This window comes from Agelaius phoeniceus, chromosome 3 (genome assembly GCF_051311805.1).
Source record: "Agelaius phoeniceus isolate bAgePho1 chromosome 3, bAgePho1.hap1, whole genome shotgun sequence".
NCBI lineage: Eukaryota > Metazoa > Chordata > Aves > Passeriformes > Icteridae > Agelaius > Agelaius phoeniceus.
In genome coordinates, this window is record NC_135267.1 from 68,771,444 (window position 1) to 68,781,032 (window position 9,589).

Sequence of the window (9,589 nt, forward strand, 5' to 3'; positions counted from 1 at the left end):
GCAGAAAAGAATTCCATAGAATAGCTAGTCCTGAGTATCTTGTGGGTTTTGCAATAAGAAGCACAAAAATGTTAGCAAAGATCTTACAAGAAGAATGAAGAGGGCTGTCATCACTGCCTGGGTACTATTCAAGAGGGATAAACGTAAAACCCCACATTAGGACAAGAATAACCAGCTGCATAAATATAGGGTGGAAAACAAGTGGCTGGTGGCATTTCTTCTTAAAAGACCCCATGGGATGTACTGAATCACAAACTAAGCAGAAGTCAACAGTATCATGCTGTTGTGAGAAAAGCAAACACAATACTGAGATTTCCAACCAACAGTAGAGCCTGCAAGATGAGTGACATGAGCCTGTTCTGTGCTGTACTTAACAACAGCAGGGCTTCATCTGAAATACTGTGTATCATTTAGGCACTGCACCCCAAGAAGAATGTGAACCACTTGAGAATTCAAAGATTATTGATGATGAGGAGAAATTTAGTATGACAAAAGTTGCACAAACTTAGGTGGTTTAGCCTCAAGAAGAAAATGCTCAGAAAGGGACATGACATTCCTCACAAATGAAAGGCTCTTTGAAAAAGGAAGGGGAAGAATGGCAATGCCCATGTGCCATGGATTACTTATGTATTAGAAAGGAGCCTTTTAGATCCTGCCACACCTTCCCATATTGTTCTTCATTTGAAACATGGAAGCTCTCTATCTGGATCCTATGTGTTGAAAAGAAGCACAAGGGCACAATTACAATTAGAGTAACAATGATTGAGAACCATCTCACTGTAAATATTTTACAGGGCAACAGACAGTGATAAAAAGCGAAGGTCAGATCACTGCTAGTGGGTGCTGTGAAGATGAGCACATACAGTTGTAACAGTGCAGTCATGTATAAAATCCAACTACAGCTGTAACTACAGGAGATGCTGCTGGGCCTTGTCTTCTAGAAGAATATGAGAATACTCATACAGTAGCTACCATGTGTTGCCAGTCATAAAAAAAAGGTTAATACAATCCTTTTGATATGTGTACAAGGAGAAGATTTTTAACTTTACTTCTGCACCTGGCAAGGGAATGGCTGCTGCTACACTCAGTCTAGTGAGTACAATTCAGGATTAATGTTGCAACTTGGAGAAAGTTTAAAGAATTGTCAAGAGAATGATTCTGGTGTGAGAAAAAAACCCACCTACTTTACCTATGGATAAGAGATGCCTAAACTACTCTTTTAAAATAGTTTTCTCTCCTTAATAGTTTCGGCAAAAGAATTGATAATGGGTTCTTCAGTCCAGCAGATGAATGTATGACCTTTGTGTGTCAGCACACTGATTTTTTTTTCTTTCCTTGATACTAGTTTTCAAACAGATAATGTTCTTTGGCCTGATTCAAAAGGCTGCTAAGTGCACACTAGAGGTAGGACATGGAAACCAGCAGGCAAAAGGCAATGGGTTACTGAAGAGAAGAAAAAACAAGGCCAGTCTTTTCTGGCAGCAGTGCAGACATCTGGAAGATTAAAGCAACCACATAACAATGGCCTAGGATATCTTCTTATGGAGCAGAGGGAGTTTAGAACAAAGGCTAACCTAGCATTCTGGATTAATGAGGCCAGACATTTACAATCTGGTCAAGCTGAGGCAAAAGGTCATTTTCTAGAGCTCTCCTCCATAGGAGTGCTAAATAACATTGATGGAATGCATTAGTTGGTGCATTTACCCTCCCTTGTTACCCAATATATATCACCTTTCCTAAATATTTTCTGAAATGTCCAGCTTTATTGTGACTTGTTCAAAGCAAAATTTCTTGCAAATTTCAAACACTTAACAATTGAAAACAGTAAGGTTTTGTTTGAAAAAAATACAGTCACAAAGAAAAATAAGAATAATAAAATTTCTGACTGAAAACAAATCTGCCAGATGTTACCATTTTCCAGCAAATGGAGTTCACCTTCAGTGGGCCACATGTATAGATACAAATAAGACCCCACCAATTATCTTTTCTACCATGCTTTCCAGGGATTATTTTGCCTCCCACAAGCTGCACAGACACTTTTTGAGCCAGGATGTCTGATCCAGTCAGGTCAGGGTCTAGGAAAGATTGATGGGTAGAACTAAGGTAGGTTTGAATGACATTCAAAGTCCTCAAGTGCTGCAACTCCCCAGGACACAGGCCAATACCTGAATTAAACAACAGACAGTCATTGTAACTGATGTGTGGTTTCCCACAGTCCTGAAGTCCAAATATTTAATCTGTCCTGGAAAAAACCTCTCCCTAAAAGTCCATTATAAATAATGGATTCTCATGCAGCACAACTGGAATAGACTTCTCAGTGCACAACACCAAATCTATTTTTGTAAAAGGACAAATGGAGCCAATTCAGTGATTTCACTGGCTAGTGATTTCTTTGAAATAGTTTATCACATACATGAAAATACACTGCAGTGTCTCACTTCAGAAGTCATTTTTGTTTTCATTTTTATAAGTTATAATGTTTATCTTGATGATTAAACTCGGGAATGTGTGAATTCAGTGGCATAATAGAAACCAGTGTATATCATCTGTTTTTGTACCTACATATAACCTACATTTATACAGCCTGCAGCTGCCCAGGAAGGCAGCATATAATAACTATATTAACTAGAGAAGTTAATTACACATGTGCAATATTTAAAGGTTGACCCACAGGTATTTAAGAGTTGTAGAAATCTCCTAGTTCAACTTCTTAATCTTCAACATTCATACAGACACAAGCATGCTCACATCTAAATCCACATCACAAATAGGAGGTTTAAGTTCTTCAAACTTAAATTAGTGTCATTTAAATAAGAAATCCACAAAACAAACTCAAGTATTAATGCTGATTTCTAGAGCACACCAGCATTTCACAACAGCTATAAATGTGGGAGATTCAACATTTTTGCACTCCTCCTCCTGCAGGCACAGCTGAGGAATGTTCAGACACTCTCACCCACAGCTATATTAGGCACATGGCTCAAGTGCAGAAGCAGCTTTATAAGTTATACTCCAGACAATGGAGGTTTAGAGGTATAACTCACTGCACTGATGCATTCTTGTGCTGTCTGTTCATTAATATTGTACAGAACAAACGTGCATCTTTGCTCTCCAGCAGAAATGTAACTGCTCTCAGAGAATATTGTTTTATCACCCGTTTATATGCAAGCAGGGCCAGTTGGGAAGGGTAATGAAATGAATGCTTTTTCTTGTAATTAGAGGCAAGTTCTAATTGGCTGGACATTGCTCCTCTTCTTTTTTACACATACCTATTATTCAACTCCTCTTGCTTAGCTTTACTGGTGCAGAACCTAAAATAAATCAAGAGGCAGTGGTGTTCCTAGATCTCCTAAAAGCTGATTTTAAGTTTACAGTCAACCTTATGAATTGACATTTCTGGGCTTGTATGTTTATACTATTCCTTTCTGACCATCTGTGACCCCTGCAGTTCACATTAGTAGTCTTACAATCAAGTTTCATCGCTAATATACTTTTCAAGGTGCTTTCAGGTGATTTCAGAATGTCTCCCTGTTACAGTGCAGAACTGTGATTCAAAGTATGTTTGAGAGGAGAACAGTGGCTAATCCTCCAAGCCAGTTCAAAGAGAGTTTCTATTTAAAAAAAAAATGAGGACAGTACTGTTGACCTTTGTTGCTTTGAGATCTGTTATTGAGACCTATAAAAGCTAAATGACTGCAACTCAGAATTTACTCTCATTACAGTTGTATGTGACAGCTGTATGTTTATGTATTCTATCAAGCAGGTAAGTACTTCACAAAACTTTTATCCGTAAGGAGTTATGAAGGTATGACACAATATAACACATAAAGTAAAATACAATTGTGATGGAGTAACTTCCTCTACCTGCCATATCTGATGATTTCTAGTAGCCCTCAGGGAAGGGGAGCCCAGGTTGAGCCTCTTTTCTGACTAGATGCATTTGCAAATCACTGGTAAATGGTCTCTTCCAAGTTACTAGGTCTCTAGAACCACAAATAAAATAAATGTGAGTGATATAAATACTCCTCCCTGCACAAGAAGTATAAAGTTCCATGTTTCAGTTCAGAAGGATATGAGCCTAAAATATCCTTTAATTTTATGATTTTTCAATGTGCATATCTAGATGCAATGTTATGGTTTACTTATACTTACTGAATTTATTATTTAGATCCCTAGAAAGGAATAGGAATGAAGTAAGAAGACAGGGCTGAAAACTCAGGTCCAAAACATTCAGAACTAAAAAGGGAAAACCAGTTTCCTCATTGACCATGAAAAGATTCGTAACAGCTGGTTTAGAAGTTTCTAAAGCCACTTTTCAATTCTGGAAACATTACAGACTCAGAATAGAAAGAGGGTTAGATCTTACACAAAATTAACTACACCAACTGTGAGCAAAATTAATACCTCTGTTCAGTGGCCCACAAGAAGAAAAGAATTCTATTAAAATTGGGATGGAACCACTTCCACCCCAGGGGACCAGTTCTTGCTGGTCTGAAAAATGAAATAAAAACCCAAATGAAAATAGAGTCCTGCTACTTATAAAGTTTGCACTAATTATGTACAACTCAGTTGCATTCAGCAACTAGCATCCTGTCATGCAGGCACAAGTTTAATAAAAAACAATCTTCCAGACATCCTAGAAAGCTTATTGTTAAGGTTTCTGAATTGGCCTAGAAGTTACAGCTTATATACAGAGTTTACTTGTGCTTTACATCTTTGCAGATACCAGTACTTAATTTTTAAACTGAAAATGAAATGCAGCCAGGAAACCTTAAGCGTTTTACCAATTTATTTAAGGAAATTACTCTAGCCATAAGACTGAAGGTCCCCTGCTGTGTACTTTTCATTGCTTGGCTCCCAATCTGTAGCTGATATTTTCTGTTTTGCAGAAACAGTGTTCATTGTTTATGGGCTGACATCCCATCTTTCCTTAGTTCTCTCCTCTCTAGACTAAACAATGCCAATTCCTTCCACCCTCCCTCATACTGCCTTCTAGACTGTTACTCATTCTTTTTACTTCTCGCTGGACTGTCTCCAGGGTGATTACATTTTTCAAGTATGGTGCCCAAAACAGTACTCCTTGCTACTGGAGAGTGTCAAGAAGAGTGGAAGAAGCACTTTACACACTCTGCATAAAATGCTTGCATTCCAGAACTGCTTTATTTGGCTTAAAATTGGTGATAGTTGGTGGGAGCTTTTTGAACAGTTCAATTGAAGATGTATGTTCAGAGTCTTTCCTTGTGAAAGCTGAGTTCAGGTATAGAGTTGTGATCAGGGTCCTAAGGCCAGAAATTTGTAAATATGTCCTTTCCTTTATTACAAGGCATGCCAGCAAATGAGGAGTAAGCTCTCATTTACCGTGCAAAATAAAGTGCTCTGTACTTTTAGGCTGAAACACTGTTTCGTGAAAAGCAATTGAACATCTGTTAATTGGATTTCACAACTGGCACTAAAACTTTAATATAGCAATGTGTTAGTTACTATTTATATTTGTTATGAAAATAGTCTTAGTTAATGCTCTAGACCAGTGTAGTCCAAATATTAATTCTAATAATTGGCAATACCTCCCCTACTCTTACTTTGCTGTATTGCCTTAAATTGTGCTGTATTTTATTAAGAGGATTTGGAACAGATCTTAATGAGATTTCCTAGCAGAATTTGAAGGATTTTGTTTTTCAAATACTCACCAGAGGTCAGTGGTCTATTAGACTTGGTACTGGGCAAACATGAAACAAATTCAGCAAGTTTGACTGTTTTTTTTAAACACCTTTGTTGATCCACAGAAGTCAGTGAGTCTCAGGTAAAATAGAACTTTCTCAGGCATCTAGTCTCACAGTCTCTTAGTGCTTAATTACAGCTGTATAACTTTGCATGGGAAAATGAAAGTGGGGCTGCACATCAAATATTGTCCTTTGCTGTAGAGGAGGAGAGGTAGAATAAGTATATTTTAAATTACTGTTCCACTTTCATGCCATCATTATGAAACAAGTCTAAAACTTGAAAGAGGGAATGAAAACAGAAATTCTTAGCTGTAAAGCTCAGTAGTCAGTGTTCCCTTGAAGACAAGTAATGATGTCAGTGAACTAGCTTCAAGGTTGAGTAAATAAGATGAGAATAATAATCTATAACCTGGGAAATTACAGAAATCTTCTGTGGACTGTTTTGAAGACAGACCAAACAATCATTAGTTTTGGGGAAATTGCTACTGCAGGCTATTGTAACTTTTCCAGAAAATTCCCAAAATTCCTTCTCTCCACTTGCCACTGCTGGTTTAGAAAGCAGATAAGAAAGCATTTTGATGGTTTAATATCTAAATTAATCAAAATGTGGGCTAGGGCAAAGAAGGGGAGTCTTTCATGTTGTTTTTGCTGAGGAAATAGCATAATGGCAGCCAAAAAAAAATGCAAACCAAAAAAACCCAACCCCAAAACTACACTTTGACTACCCTAACTTATCTGTTATGCAAAGCTTTTATGTGTTTTAAAGAATTGTTTAAAAAAGAAACCTGAGGACATACAAAAGATGCATTAGTACAATTATGGTGATATTTATATGTAGTTTGTATTTATTCAGCTAAGCACTGCCAGTAGGTATGCTTTTTTTTTCTTCTTCAAAGCCAGATGAAATTTGACTTAAAAATACTGACCAGAACATAGAAGCATAATGTTCTTGCATGCCTAAAGCTATTAAAAGTTGTGAAATCAAAGTGGGCAAAATCCACATTAACATGAAGAAAACTGACAGTCTCTTGGTCTTTATTGTCAGACAGAAATTTGTGCAACTGATAACACTTCAGGATTCTGGCATTGGCAAAATGTGCATGCCAGACACAGGAAACCAAGAAAAACCACAGAAGCCTCCAAAATTGTATCATTTTTACAGTTTAGTGAGAAGATGGATGTTCTTAATGTGACTGACCTCCAAGAAGCAGACTTTTAATCCAATACAAATATGAGCTTATTTAAGCCTGTGAACATACATATAATATTGGACACAGGACAATCCAGCTTAGTTTTGATCAGATTTTAGACCATTAACTGAACTCTACTTTGTTTAGTAATTTACCTTATTAACAAAACAACAAGAAAAATCCTCTAACAAAAACCCATCAAAAATGTTCAATAGTTTCTTGCATTTAGCAACCATAATCTCAGAAGTCAGTGTTCTCGATATTTAAACTAGAATTTCTTTTTAAATCAATACTTATGTTACTTAGTTCTACCTAAAACTTTAAAAAAAAAAAGTTCATTGTAATTCAGGTGAATATTGAAGGTCATTGTGTTTGCTAATGAAAATGGTTTTAATACACTAAAGTTAGCATTAGCTAATTTAAAATCATCTTCATTGGAGAAAAACTGGTGAGGTGAAATATCTACAATTGTTTTTCATTTAACAGAATTAGCTAATTGTTAAAAAAAAAGGATGCTAATAGCTGCTAATTGACCTCAAAACATCCTTATTCACATACATTCATAAAAATGACTCTACTGTACTTGTGTGAGAAGGAATAAAAAGATGTAAGCAGAAATACTCATTTGAATTTGGACAAGTCACCTACAGTTTCAAAACCATGACTGGATTTGGATGATCACACGCTCATGTGATACTGCATATTTATATGAGAATTCTGATGAAGGAATGGCCAGCCAGCACTTTCAAAAGTGAAGCTTGATTAGACCACCCTTAGTAAATTTAGTTTTTCTGGGGCAGATTTACCCTTTTAATATGGTTTAGCAATGCCATCCATTTTGTAAAAATACTCTGAAGTCCTACCGATAAAATTAGAAATATTAGTAGTAGATATTAAAAAAGTAAATTTACTATTTTATGAGATTATAAAGCAAGCAACACAGTCATGCCTTGTTTGCCATTTGCTTTCAATTCCTCCTACTCACTTGTTTTCCAACTACCCAACTCTTAAATGCCTGCTTTTTTACAACCACCAAACTCTCTTTCCTCTGTGTTTTTTTTTTCCTTTTTCTTTTCATTATGTTATATTTTATCCTCCCCAGGCCATCATAACGTGTAATAATTTCTCCTATTCTGATACATAATAATTTTTACTATGGAATATTACCCTACCCTATTAAACTCAGGAATAAAGTCTTGCACCAATCCATTTGCATCTATGTTCTTGTACCTTCCACAGAGGAAACAACAGCACAGTAACTCCCCATTCGAAGTATAAAACTTAAATGCTATTATATGCTTACACATATTACATGTTTACATGTAACGTATCAGATGCATCTGTTCCTGAAAAGAAGCCTCTGTAATGTGAAGTCAGTACCCAAGATCTCCAAAACACCAATCAGGAACTATACAGAAGTATTTTTAAAAAATCTGCTTTAAGAACATACAATGTAGCTGTCACAAAAGACAATCCCTTAAAATCACTTGTCCTTGCTAGCACAAAAACAAGTAGTTTGTCTCTTATGATGATCCACTAAAGCAGGAACAAGTGGCCCTTTGACTGAAGAGGCAGGAAAAAGGCAAGGATGTACTGTACTAAAAACCTTGCAACTCCCACACCAATAAATAAGCAATGGATGAAAACAGACTATTTTTCAGTTTTCCCTTCAAAGACTCATTCTGTCATTTTTATTTTATTTGTAGAAACAAATAAAACTTCATCCCAGGCAACAGTTCTATGACTGGAAACACATTTATCCCTGGCCTACATTTGTAACATCCTACCTGAGATAGTCCTCTCTGAAGATCAATGTTAAAATACTGCTTTTCAGTGGTAGGGACTTTCTGGTGGTGCACATATGAGACAAAGCCTGTCCTAGAGCATCTTAGCTTCAATTCCTTGTATCCCATACCTTCAACACAAATGTAGAAATAAGAGGGCTGATCCCACAAAGTTGGCAATCAAATTTTTCTTTTAAGCAGCTTCTTTGTAACTTAATTCAGGTGGTCACTTCAGTTTCATAGATGGACATTCTCTTAAGAGAGGGAAAAAAAAGTACATTGCAACCTAAAAACCTCTGCCTCTCAGGTAATTTCAAAATTGAAACTCTTGCAAAAAGCTCAAAGGCTGAGGGAAAGCATTAATCTCAGGAATGGAAACTATATATTTCACAGGTTAAGATATCTTTTTGTACCTTCATCTGCTGCAGAAATACTATCACTCCTAAAAATAGGAAAGTTTCAAACATACCTTTAACAGTGACTCAAATCCTGATTTGCAGGGTAAAAATCTGAAATCCCATCATACTATTTCATGGTAATTGAGTCAAACACAGCAAGGGCTCCAGTCTCCTGCATTCTCTTCCTTTAGTTGAACACTGAAGCTTGGCCTGTTGTGATGACAATGCTATTTTGTAACCCTACCTCTGAGGACTGGCATTTTGGGTGTCTGTAGTTGGAGAATATAAATGTGAAACAGACATGTTAAACTGAAGAATACATTATATTTTTTTGGATTGCATCCTATTAATGTGACAATTTGGGGATCAGATATTTGTGATATTCCTTTCTGCAGTTCCTTTCCCCAGTTATTCCTACCGCCAACACGACTGAACCAAACAGAAAGCCAACTGTCAAGTGAGCAGATCTTACCTTATAGGGAAAAGAAATAGTTATC